General features: G+C 46.4%; 1 protein-coding gene across 5 annotated transcripts in view; it reads right to left on the bottom strand.

Moving 5' to 3' along the window:
- The window catches only part of EPB41 (erythrocyte membrane protein band 4.1), a 158,874-nt gene that overhangs the window by 106,636 nt on the left and 39,481 nt on the right, over positions 1–12,757 (bottom strand). The window contains exon 1 of one of the 5 annotated variants that reach the window (XM_039334332.1): positions 8,269–8,401. The exons of 3 other annotated variants lie outside the window; for them this stretch is intronic. The gene's annotated coding sequence lies outside the window, so the exon portion shown is untranslated. Of the gene's footprint in view, positions 1–8,150; positions 8,197–8,268; positions 8,402–12,757 lie in introns of those variants that run through there. One more of the 5 variants, XM_039334330.1, reaches the window with a different exon arrangement.

Below are 12,757 nucleotides of genomic sequence, written 5' to 3'. Positions count from 1 at the left end.
TAAATATGAACCAATTGCCAAGCATCTGAATTTTGATCACATGACCATGGGAATGCTGCAACAGTTATAAGTGTGAGAAATGGTCATAAGTCCCCTTTTTCAGTGCTGTTCTATCTTCGAATGGTCACTAAATGAATTGTTATAAGTCAAGGATTACCTGTAATTTCAATGGTTAACAGAAGGTCCCATGGCCAGAGGACCCCAGTTAGAGACTTGAGATCTTTTCCAGTCAATCATAGCTTTCCTTGATCAAATTTTAGATCCTTCCTTGTGTTTTGTTGTCATTGTAGATCTAGCTTGTTTCCTCATCAGTACCACAACCAAATCCTTTCAATTTGTTATCAGATTGGCAAAGCTGTAAAAGCAAGGCCATCCTTTCTAGAAGCCATTACCGTATTTCCATTTTCGGAAAGTTGACTTTAGATGTTTCCTTAGAGGAAGGAGCCATGCTTCTTTGCAAGACGTAAACTGATTCTCCTAAGAAAAATCCGTGCACTTGTTTATAAACAATGTTTGAAGTTCCGTGGTCTGATGAGGTTTTTGTTTTTTGTTTTGCTTCTTAAGTCTTTAACTTTCGCATCCTTTTACTGCTTTACCCAATACCAGAAGAAATGGCATTCACAGACAGCAAAGCTACCAAGTGGAAAGCAAGACCAAAGGGCATTCCATTTCTCCACAGATTTGTACCAGCCAAGACCCAGCAGATCATAATCAGGGTTTGGCACTTATAGGGGATGTTGAAAAAGTTGCAAAACCCTGTGCAGGCAATACCCTGCAATCCTCAGGTGAGAGTGCCCTCTTCCAAACCAATAGTGAGAAGAAGCAAACAATGGGGTAGATGAGTGGATGAGAGAAAGCACATAAGTAAACTGGTGCTTCAGCACTCCCTTTAGAGCAGAGGCATCCAACCTTGGCAACTTTAAGCCCTGTAGACTTCAATTTCCAGAATTCCCCAGCAAGCCAGGTATGCACAGTTTTTTTTCTGATCAAGAGCCATCCTGGGACTCAGAATGATGAGCTAAGAGCTGCAGTCCGTGCAGTGGGTGTGCTCAGGGTCCAGTGGGCAGGCCAGAGCAAAGCTAATGGAGGTAACTGAGATAGCATGCCAATGGAGAAAGCATGCAACTGATGTGACGTTCCTTTGTATTTCATGTACTTTTGTCTCATGAACATAACATGGCAACCATTTCTTGTGTGCCTTTGTTTTAGATACCACAGCCATGGTGCCTGGAGTAAAGAAACAGTCAATAGCAACTATTTCTGCCCATTCTACTATGTCTAGTAGTGTGGGTCCCTTTGGTGGCATTGCTTACCTTCTCCATCAGGCACCTGTCCTGTGGAATAGCCTCTATCCTGAGATAGAGGCAGCCCTGACCTTGTTGGCATTCAGGAAGGCTTTTCCCCCAAGCACACAGGACAGGATGCTGATGGAACTCTGGTGTGGATGTGGTTTTTATGAGTAACTGATATTGTGGGTTTTTTTCAGCCCTGTTTCTTCTTAAAGGATTGATATAGCTAGTTTATTTATATTTCTTTTCACCATCCAGAGTTTCTTGAAAAGAGGGAGCAGACGAGAAGGAAGGAAGGGAGGGAGGGAGGGAGGAAGGAAGGAAGGCCATTCCTAGCTTCTTTCTGCATAATTCATTATCAACCACAACAACAGAATATAAATCTTTCCACAGCAAATCACCCAGACAGGATTCAATGCATTATGGGTAATAGCACTAGTAATAGCACTTAGATTGATATACCACTTCATACTGCTTTACAGCCCTCTCTATTGCCCCCAACAATCTGGGTCCTCACTTTACCAACCTCGGAAGGATGAAAAGCTGAGTCAATCTTGAGCTGATCAGGACTGAACTGATAGCAGTTGACAGAGTTAGTCTGCAATACTGCATTCTAACCAATGTGCTACCATGGCTCTAATGATGGGAGTTATAGTAGAACACATGTGAAAATCACCTAATCAGAAAATGCTGGTTCAGAGATTTGTGGTCCATGTATATAGTACATTGTTCCCCAAAGCTGAAAGCAAAGAACTCTCACTTCCCTAACATAAAGAGTTAAGATTTCTTTTCAGCTACAAGTATCTATGTAACTATTAGTCAAAAACTGGCATAAATTAAATAACAACTTCATTTGGGGGGAAAAAATCAATTGTGGTCAGGTTTCTCGCAATGAAACACTACCTTCATGCCTTGTATTATTAGCATCATCAATAGGATGGTTGTTAGTGTTCTTTTAAGTTCTACAGCATTCTTCAATGAGTAAAGCCCATTTGTTGATCCAGCTAGGCCTTCTGTTTCCAGATAAACATGGAAAGGTTATGCAACAAGCCTCTAGTATTGAAATTCAGCACTGGCATATCACGCTGCTCCTTCAAATATGCATAATAATAATAGTAGTAGTAGTAGTAGTAGTAGTAGTAGTAGTAGTAGTAGTAGTAATAAAAAGTTGGAAGGGACCTTGGAGGTCATCTAATCCAACCCCCTGCTCAGGGAAACTCTATACCATTTCAGACAAATGGCTGTCCAGTCTCTTCTTAAAAACTTCCAGTGTTGGAGCATTCACCACTTCTGGAGGCAGGTTGTTCCACTCGTTAATTGTTCTAACTGTCAGGAAGTTTCTCCTTAGTTCTAGGTTGCTTCTCTCCTTGATTAGTTTCCATCCGTTGCTTCTTGTCCTGCCTTCAGGCACCTTGGAAAATAGCTTGACTCCCTCTTCTTTGTGGCAGCCCCTGAGATATTGGAATACTGCTATCATGTCCCCCCTCATCCTTCTCTTCATTAAACTAGACATACCCAATTCCAGCAGCCTTTCCTTATATGCTTTGGCCTCCAGTCCCCTAATCATCTTTGTTGCTCTTCTCTGTACTCTTTCTAGAGTCTCAGCATCTTTTTTGCATACAGAAAAGGAATTTAACAAATGCACAGAGGAACTTGGGCAGTAAAATTGAATGGTGTCTCTTGCCCAATTCAGACATCCAATTATTAATAGTTTAACAAATCATGGTTTGTTACTGAATAGCATTTAGACATACACTGCTCCACAGTGCTTTACAGCACTCTCTAAAAGGTTTACAGAGACAGCATATTGTCCCCAACAATCTGGGTCCTCATTTTACCTATCTCGGAAGGATGGAAGGCTGAGTCAACCTTGAGCCAATCAGGATCAAACTCTTGGCAGTGGAATGCAAAGTTAACCTGCAATGTTACATTCTAACCACTGTGCCACCAGAGCTCTGGAAGTTAGCAACGGTGACTTGCAATTCACAGCTTCTGGGTTCACCCAGCATGCTGTGCCATAAACCAAACAAATCATGTTATATCATTGATTCTCATCTCCCACAACTACTTAGTCCAAAAGAAAGCCCTTTCAAATGGCTTAACTCCACATCACAAACTAGGTTGGGGCTTCCAAAGAACAGACTGAAAGCACCAGATACTATAGTCTCATTGAAATTAAACAGATCCAGATCCAGTTAGCCTTGAACAGCACAAGATCTAAAATAAATAAATTTACATACACCACTTTGTGTTCCATGAAAGAGAGATATAAATATGACAACACAGATGCTTCCCTCTCACTTCTTTAGTGGGAGAAGGAATTACTTTAAATTTGGCAAAAGAAGAATCCAAAAGTCTGAATGAATGAACCTACTTAGATCTCTTTCATTAGCTTCCCTTTTCATGCTGCTGTCAGAGAAGAAAATCTATCTCACTTTGACCATGTGCCTGCCTAAACTCTGAGGCACCTGCTAGTATTCCTTTAAAGGGACAGGTTCAAGATGAAACTGACAAGGCATTTACCCTTGTTGCTGAAACTGACAAACCTCTTCAATTTGATTACTGACCACAGGAAAAACACTGTCATCTTCTATCAAGCACAAGAAACCAGAAACAACTCAAAGAACTGAATTGTCACTCACCTATAGATAGGAATCTCACCAGACAAAAGCAGTCACTACACAACTACTGGATAAATACTGCAAAGTTTTAGGGAGGATCTCTCTTATTTATTATTTATTTTACTATTTTTAAAATTTATAAGCCACCCCACTCCCAAAGGACTCTGGGCGGCTAACAATAAAAACAACATAAAACATGACAAAACAAACAGTATAATAACAGTCATCCAGGGGTCAGATTTTATAAACCCCAGGCCTGCCGGGAAAGCCAGGTCTTAAGCAGCTTATGGAAAACCAACAGGGTGGGAGCGGTCCTAATCTCCGGGGGGAGCTGGTTCCAAGACGTGGGCGCCATCACAGAGAAAGCCCTCCTCTGTGGCCCCGCCAAATGGCATTGCTTAGCCGACGGGACCTGAAGGAGGCCCAGCCTGTGGGATCTAACCAGACGAAGGGAACTATCAGGTAGTAGGCGGTCTCGCAAATAGCCTGGCCCTGAGCCATATAGGGCTTTAAAGGTAATAACCAACACCTTGAATTGGAGCCGGAGACCAATAGGCAACCAGTGCAGCTCACGGAGGATAGGTGTAACGTGGGTATATCAAGGAACACCCACTATCACTCATGTGGCTGCATTCTGGACCAACTGTAGTCTCCAAATACTTTTCAAGGGTAGCCCCATGTAGAGCGTGTTGCAGTAGTCCAAACGTGAGGTGACAAGGGCATGAGTGACTGTAAGGAGAGCCTCCCGGTCCAGGTAGGGTCGCAACTGGTGCAACAGGCGAACTTGTGCAAAGGTCCTCCCCGCCACAGCCGTCAGTTGATGTTCCAAATTCAGCTGTGGATCAAGGAGGACACCCAAGTTGCGAACCCGCTCCGAAGGGGGTATATTTTCCCCCGCAAGAGTCAACACTGGACAGTCAACATGATCCTTGGGAGGCAACATCCAAAGCCACTCGGTCTTGTCAGGATTGAGCCTGAGTCTGTTAACCCCCATCCAGACCCTCACGGCTTCGAGGCAACGGCCCATCACATCGGCCACTTCACTGAGAGAGCTCGGGAAGGAGATATATAACTGGGTATCATCAGCATACTGATGAAACCTCACCCCGTGCTGTCTGATGTTCTCACCCAGCGGCTTCATATAGATGTTAAATAGGAGGGGAGAGAGGACCGACCCCTGTGGCACGCCGCATTCAAGGGGCCTCGGGGTTGACCTCTGCCCTCCCACCAATACCGATTGCGACCGGCCAGAGAGGTAGGAGGAGAACCACCGTAAAACAGTGCCTCCGACTCCCACCCTTTGAGTCGTCGCAAAAGGATACCATGATCAATGGTATCAAAAGCCGCTGAGAGGTCGAGTAGCACCAAGACAGAGGAATATCCCCTGTCTCGGGCCTGCCAGAGATCATCCATCAGCGCAACCAAAGCAGTTTCTGTGCTGAAGCCGGGCCTGAAGCCAGATTGAAAAGGGTGTAGATAATCCGCTTCATCCAGAGACCGTCGGAGCTGGAGCGCCACCACTCTCTCTACAACCTTCCCCACAAAGGGGAGATTGGAGACTGGATGGAAGTTATTTAAATCAGCCAGGTCCAGGGTAGGCTTCTTGAGCAGGGGCCTCACAACCGCCTCCTTCAGGGATTGCAGGAAAGACCCCTCCCTCAATAAAGCGTTGATCAACACCTGGAGCCAGCCTCGTGTCACCTCCTTGGCAGCCGAGACCAACCAGGAAGGACACAGGTCCAATAAACAAGTGGAGGTGCTCATTGCTCCCACCGCTCTGTCAACATCCTCAGCAGTCACAGACTCAAATTCATCCCATAAAACTGGGCTAAGACCTGCCCCAGTCATCTCAGAAGGCCCTGCCCAATCGGAGTCTAGGTCTGTCCGAATCCAAGCGATTTTGTCTGATAGGAACTGCACAAATTCCTCTGCCCTACCCTGTAAGGGCTCCCCAGCTTCCTGAACGTTAAGTAGGGAACAGGTCACCCTAAACAGGGCGGCGGGGCAAGATTCTGCAGACGCAATAAGTGTGGAAAAATGCGAACATTTTGCCGCTCGTATCGCCACTAAATAAGTCCTAATATAGGCTCTTAGAAGTGTCTGGTCGGATTCGGAGTTACTAGCCCTCCAGCGTCGCTCTAGACGTCTCTTCTGACGCGTCATCTCCCGTAGCTCCTCGGTAAACCAAGGTCCCTCCGGGATCCACAATCATGGAGAGGTCGCAAAGGCGCGATCCGGTCTAACACCCCTGATGCCGCCTTATTCCAAGCAGCGACCAAGGACTCAGCCGGTTCGTGGAGGACGGAATCAGGAAAACCCCCAAGCGCTATTTGGAACCCCTCCGGGTCCATTAAATGCCTGGGGTGGAACCACCTAATCGGTTCCACCTCCCTGCGGTGGGGGAGTAGGACTGAGAAATCTAACCTCAACAGGAAGTGATCCGACCATGACAAGGGAGAAGTGACTATACCCCTTAAATCGAAATCATGTCTCCACTGCCCCGAGAGGAATACCAAGTCGAGCGTGTGTCCTCCCCTATGGGTCGGACCCTGAATTATCTGGGTCAGGTCCATGGTTGTCATGGAAGCCATGAACTCCTGAGCCATACCAGAGGATTTGCCGAGTGACGGCAAATTGAAATCCCCCAGCACCATAAGCCTGGGGACTTCCACCGCCAACCCGGCTACCCCCTCCAGCAGCTCAGGCAGGGCTGTTGTCACATAGCTGGGAGGCAGGTATGTCAACAACAAGCCCGACTGAACCCTTGAATCCAACCTCAAGAGAAGGGACTCACACCCAACAACCTCTGGGGCTGGGATCCTGCGAGGTCTCAAGGATTCTCGGACAAGAATCGCCACTCCCCCACCCCTTCCCTGGAGTCGCGGTTGGTGCATTATCTGAAACCCGTCTGGGCACATCTCTGAGAGAGGAACACCTCCCTCTTGGCCCAGCCAGGTCTCAGTAATACATGCCAGGTCAGCCTCCTCATCTAGTATCAAGTCCCGGATGAGTGGGGCTTTATTAATAACCGACCTGGCATTAAGAAGCAGCAACCTGAGGTCAGGGTCCTGAACACCCCCCTCTCCAGGTATTGGAGAAGAGTCCAAGGGGTCGGAACAGATAATCGCTCTAATGCAGCGAGTCCTTGTTCCCTGAAGATGGCCCACCCCTTGGCTCCCACCATATCTACCTCTCCCTACGATAACCGGGATGTTCTGGCCCACCTCCACCCCCGAAAACTCCCCATCCACCCCGCAGGTCTCCCTCCCACCACCACCCCCTCCTGGCAGGCCACATCTCACATTCAAATCGAGCCGGGAAGTACATCCTGCCCCCCCCCCACTTCTGTTTACACACTCAGCAGAGGGGGCACCAGTTCTTGTTCCCAGCTCCATCACTCACACCCATACACACCCTAATACAATGAAACTAAAAGAAGGTTAAAAAACAATCATACAATCAACAGCCACTTCCTCTCCACAAGCCACTCATGGCTAATCAGCCCTTTCACTCCTCCCCTCAATTCAGTGCCTGTGAGGAGAAGAGCAGGCAGAGCTGGGAGTGCTGGAGTTAAACATGTCATCAGCTTAGAGTCATTGTGTTCCCAAAGCACTATATGTCAATCTCTCCTGAATTCCACTGACCCTTATTTGGTGCAAATTTAGTGTTGAACTTGATTTGACCAGATTCTTGTGAATAGACCTCAATAAATATTCTATATTCTTAGTGCCTGATATTAATCTATTCAACTCAAGTTCAACACTAATCTTATCCTCAGCGGTGCCTCTTTCCTAATCTGCAAAAGTCAAGAAGACCTGAGGAATTTCAGCATTGTTTTGCTGCAATCCTAAAGCCTACCTACCTGGAACAAAACACAATAAACCAAGGCAGCTGACATCTGAATAAAAATGGGAGCAGTTGTCTTTGCTAAACAGAAGCATTGGGATGTAACTCATAAATAAGGCGCTTATATTTACAACAGAAACTCAAGAAAGATTTCCAATATAAATTCTTTTTTCCCGGACAGGTTTCATATAAATCTCCATGATGCAAATCAGCGATCAAATATTAATGCTTCTGCTACATACTTCTCCCATTCAGAAATATGATTTATAATATGGAACAAGCTACATAAAGAACATTCAACAGAAAATACCCACTGCTGTAGAATAACAAGCTACCTGCTAGAATTCTACATCATAAAAAAATAAAAAAATGAATCCAGTAAGCATTCAATTACATTGGAAAGGAAGGACTAAACAACGTAAACCAGAAGAACTGAATAATAAAAAAAAGAAGTGAGACTAAACAAAGCCTTTGTTTCAAGTCGTTAAGAATTTCACAAAGTTCATACTCACCAAAAAAGGAGCCAATTGCAGGAATCCGATAGGTAATTCATCAGAATCCATCAGTGTAGAATACATGAGAAAAAGTGAGAGAAGCAACGTATTTATTAGCCAACCAATATAGCTTTGAAAAACAGTCATATATACAAGCATTCTTAATGCAGAAAGAGTTTTATTTTTGTTCTTTTGTTTTTAAAAAAAACTAGATATCCCAGAGAATGCTAGTTTGGTGGTGTGCTTAAGGCACCAGACTGGAAATCAGCAGACCACAAATTCTAGTCCTTCCTTAAACACAAAGGAACTTGGGCCAGTAAGAAGGAGGCAATAGCAAAATCTTGCCAAGAAAGCTGTATGAACTAGTTGTCAGGAGTCAACACTTACTCAAATGTCCCAGAGAGATGTTACTAAAACCCAACAAGAGATACCGGACTATTCTTTTTTTTATTATATATTTATATGTATATATGTGCCTGTGTGTACATACATTTATACATATAATCAAAGAAAACTATACCAAATAGAAATGGGGCGTTGTCTTACCTGAACGCCTTTTCTCAGCATGAAGATGTAGCATCCACCAATGGGTAATCAAAGCCTTCCTGCTCAGATTTAAACTAAGACCAAACTTTAGCCATGCTTCCCTTGGGCGTTCTTTTCCCAGTTTTGTCGAGGCGGAGCGTTCATTAGGTCCGACACAGTAGCTCCTCCTGAAAGAAATCTGCCTAGACTAATTGTTAAGGGTGGGTGTGGATGCTACATCTTCATGCTGAGAAAAGGCGTTCAGGTAAGACAATGCCCCTTCTCCAGCATGATAGATGTAGCATCCACCGATGGGACATACCAAAGCCACCCATGTCCCTGTCGGGAGGGAAGTCTAGGCTTGTGACTCTTGTGTAGAAACTACCTGCTGCAGGACCCTTCTGCCGAAGGATGCGTCTGAGGCAGCGAACTTATCAAGCTTGTAATGCCTTATAAATGAAGAGGGGGAAGCCCAGGTGGCTGCCCTGCAAATTTCCTCAATCGAGGCCTGGGTAGACCAGGCCGCAGATGTAGCCACGCTACGCGTCGAATGAACTGTAATGTTGGCAGGAACAGGAAGAGACAGCCTTGTATGCATAAGAGATGCATGCTCTATCAATGGTTGAGGATGACACCTTCAGACCCATGGAAGAAGGTTGGAACGACACAAACAGTGCCTCCAATCTATGAAATGCTGCGGTTCGCTTCACGTAGTGATGCAAAGCCCTGTGCACGTCTAATGTGTGCCACAACCTTTCAAGACAGTGAGACGGTCGTGGACAAAAATCTGGAAGAACCAGATCCTGAGACCTATGGAACCAGGTATTGACTTTCGGAATGAAAGAAGGATCCAATCTGAGGATCACTCTGTCATCCAGAAAAATACACAGGTCCCCTCTGACCAAGAGTGCGGCTAGTTCCAAGATGCGTCTTGCCGAAGTGATGGCTATCAAAAAGGCTACCTTCCAGGAAAGGAAATGTAGCGAACACGATCTGATGGGCTCAAATGGTGACTCTGTAAGGACCTATAGTACCTTTGGCAAGTCCCATGTGGGATATCTGTGTAGCACAGGAGGACTGGTATTAATGGCTCCTTTAAGGAAAGCCGTAACTGCTGGATGATGAAATAGCTGCACCTGATTCTCGCAAATGAGAACAGTGAATAATGCTGCGATCTGTCTGCGAATGGTATTATGCGACAGTCCCTTGTTCTGTCCTTCTAAAAGGTAGTCTAACAATATCGGAATGGTGACAGCCAGCGGGTTGTGTTACACCACGTACAGAAATTTTTCCACGTGGCATCATAAATCCTGTTGGTCGAAGGACGTCTGGAGGCTTGAATTACAGCAATCACTCCAGATGAATAGGACTGTCTGGCTAAACTCTCCTGCTCAAGTGCCAAGTGGCTAGTTGAAGCCACTGTGGGTCCGGATGTTGGAGCTGACCCTGACTGAGGGAAATGCGATCTGATGGAATCTTCCAAGGCAGAGAGACCAATAGGTCCACAAGATCTGCAAACCAAGGATGCCTTGGCCAGTGTGGGATCAGCAAGATTAATTCTGCCTGTTCTAATAGAAGTTTCCTGATGACAGCTGGAATCAGAGAAAGTGGAGGGAATGCATACAGAAGTCCCTTGGGCCATCTGCTGTGTAGAGCGTCCGTTCCCTCCGCCCCCCGTGATGGAAACTGCGTGAAATATCTGGGAAGCTGAGCGTTTGCTGGTGAAGCAAACAGGTCTATCTGAGGCTGTCCAAACCTCTCCGATATCTCCCTGAAGAGAGCCGGATCAAATCGCCACTCCGAGTGGTTTACTGTCGCCTTGCTCAGAGAATCTGCCTGACGATTCTCCTCCCCGTAAATGTGTTCTGCACTGATGGATTTCAGATTGGACTCTTCCCACAGACCCAATGCCAGGGTTTCCTGCATGAGGGACCAAGACTTGGTCCCTCCCTGCTTGTTGATATGAGCTTTGGCTGCGACGTTGTCTGTCATTATCAGAACGTGATTCCCTGTCACTATGTTGGAGAATTGGTGAAGTGCCAGGTGTATTGCCCTGAGTTCTAGCCAATTTATGTTGTGTATGAGATCGCGTTTGGACCATTGGCCCTGTGTCATGTGTGTCTGTATGTGAGCTCCCCAACCGAACAGACTGGCATCCATGGTCAGGCTGAATCTGTGAGGCTCCTTGAAAAGTGACCCCTTGTGTATGGTTGGTGATGCCCACCATTTGAGTGACAGCAGAGTGTGATGTGGAACTCTCACCTTCTGCACTCATGTTCCGCTTCTGGAAGGGGAGTAGGAACCATTGGAGATGTCTGGTGTGAGTCTGGCCTACGGCACTATTCCTAGGCAAGAAATCATCTTCCCCAACAGCTGCGATAGCTGGACAAGTGGAACTACCTTCTCTCTCTGGATCCTGTGAACTAGAGATCTGATGCTGTCCTTGCGTTCCTGGGAAAGATAAACCTTGCATAGGTTTGAATCTATCACCGCCCCAAGATGTAAGATCCAAGTGGTAGGTGTGGTATGACTCTTTTTGAAATTCACGGAAAAGCCGTGTCTCTGGAGTGTCTCTATTGTAGTCTGTAGATCTAGCTGTGCAGTGCGGAATGAACTGGACTGGATAATTATATCGTCCAGGTAGCATTGTACTCTTACTGGTATCAGCCTGAGATGGGCCACTAATACTGCCAGTATCTTTGTGAAGACTCAAGGGGCCGAGGATAGAACGAAGGGAAGGGCCCTGTACTGATAATGTCTGCGTGCATGGCAGAAACGGAGGAATCTGTGGTGATATGGTCGGATAGGAACATGAAGGTAGGCCTCTGTCAGGTCTATGGAGGAGAGGTAATCTCCCTTCCTGACACTGGCCAGAATGGACTTGAGGGACTGCATTTTGAACCTCCTGTAAATTAGGAAGCAGTTGAGTCCCTTCAGGTCCAATATCGCTCTCCAACCCCCCGAGGCCTTGGGGACCACGAAGAGTATGGAATAGAACCCCTTTCCCCTTTGGTCTAGAGGAACTGGTTCTATGGCCTTTATTTCTAATAAGTGTGATATTGCTGTGGTTACTAGCTCGGCCCTGTGTGCATGCATGTCTTGAGGCAGGAAGCGGTCTGGAGGAATAGATTTGAGTTCTAGGGCTAGACCGAATCTTATGGTCTCCCTGACCCAGGTATCGTTTGTGGTGACCTCCCAAATGTCGCTGAACAGAGCTAAGCGACCGCCTATGGGAGGATCCAATTTGGCGTCACTTAGACTTTCTGTATAGATGGCCTCCAGCCCCCCTGAAGGGGCGCTTTGCTTGGAATTGACCCCTGGCTCCTGAATTCTGGCGGTCCTGTTGGCGATCTTGTCTGGGGGAAAAGGATCGGGAACCTCTGGGCCAATCCCAGGACTGCCCTGATCAAAAGGGCTGCCTCCATTCCCAAGAACTTCCGGCATGAAAGGATTGCCTGAGAAATTCTTGTTGGGGCCTCTTATCCGCCTTCTTGCATGGATGAGCTATGGTCTTTCTCTTATCCTTCCCTACGGGTCTAGGACTTGGCCAAATAAATGCTTGCCACTGTAGGTGTCTGTAGTTAGACACCACCTTGACTTTATGTCAGCCCTCCATTGTTTGAGCCACAAGAATCTGCGAGATGCTACTGTGGCTGCAATAGATCTAGCGGAAAATTTGGTTGAATGGAGGGATGCATCTGACATGTATTCCGCCGCAGCTACTAGCTTACCTAGAGTCTGTTGCGCACGTACCCGATCCGGAGGAATTAATGCCTGTAATTCACGGAGCCACATGATAGAAGTTCTCGTGAAAAAGGACGAGGACGATGCCACCCTGATAGCCCAGGCTGAGGCCTGGTGAGCTCTACGGAGAGAAAACGCAAACCTTTTATCCTCCGCTTTGAGGTGCTCAGCCATGTCTCCAGGAACAGTGGATGTGGAGAACAAAGATGTTAAGGGAGCGTCCACTGCAGGCACCTCT

Source organism: Crotalus tigris, unplaced genomic scaffold (assembly GCF_016545835.1).
Source record: "Crotalus tigris isolate CLP2741 ecotype Arizona unplaced genomic scaffold, ASM1654583v1 scf7180000017628.32516253702:7417878, whole genome shotgun sequence".
In the NCBI taxonomy this organism is placed as follows: Eukaryota; Metazoa; Chordata; class Lepidosauria; order Squamata; family Viperidae; genus Crotalus; species Crotalus tigris.
This window is presented reverse-complemented; position numbering and strand designations above follow the sequence as displayed.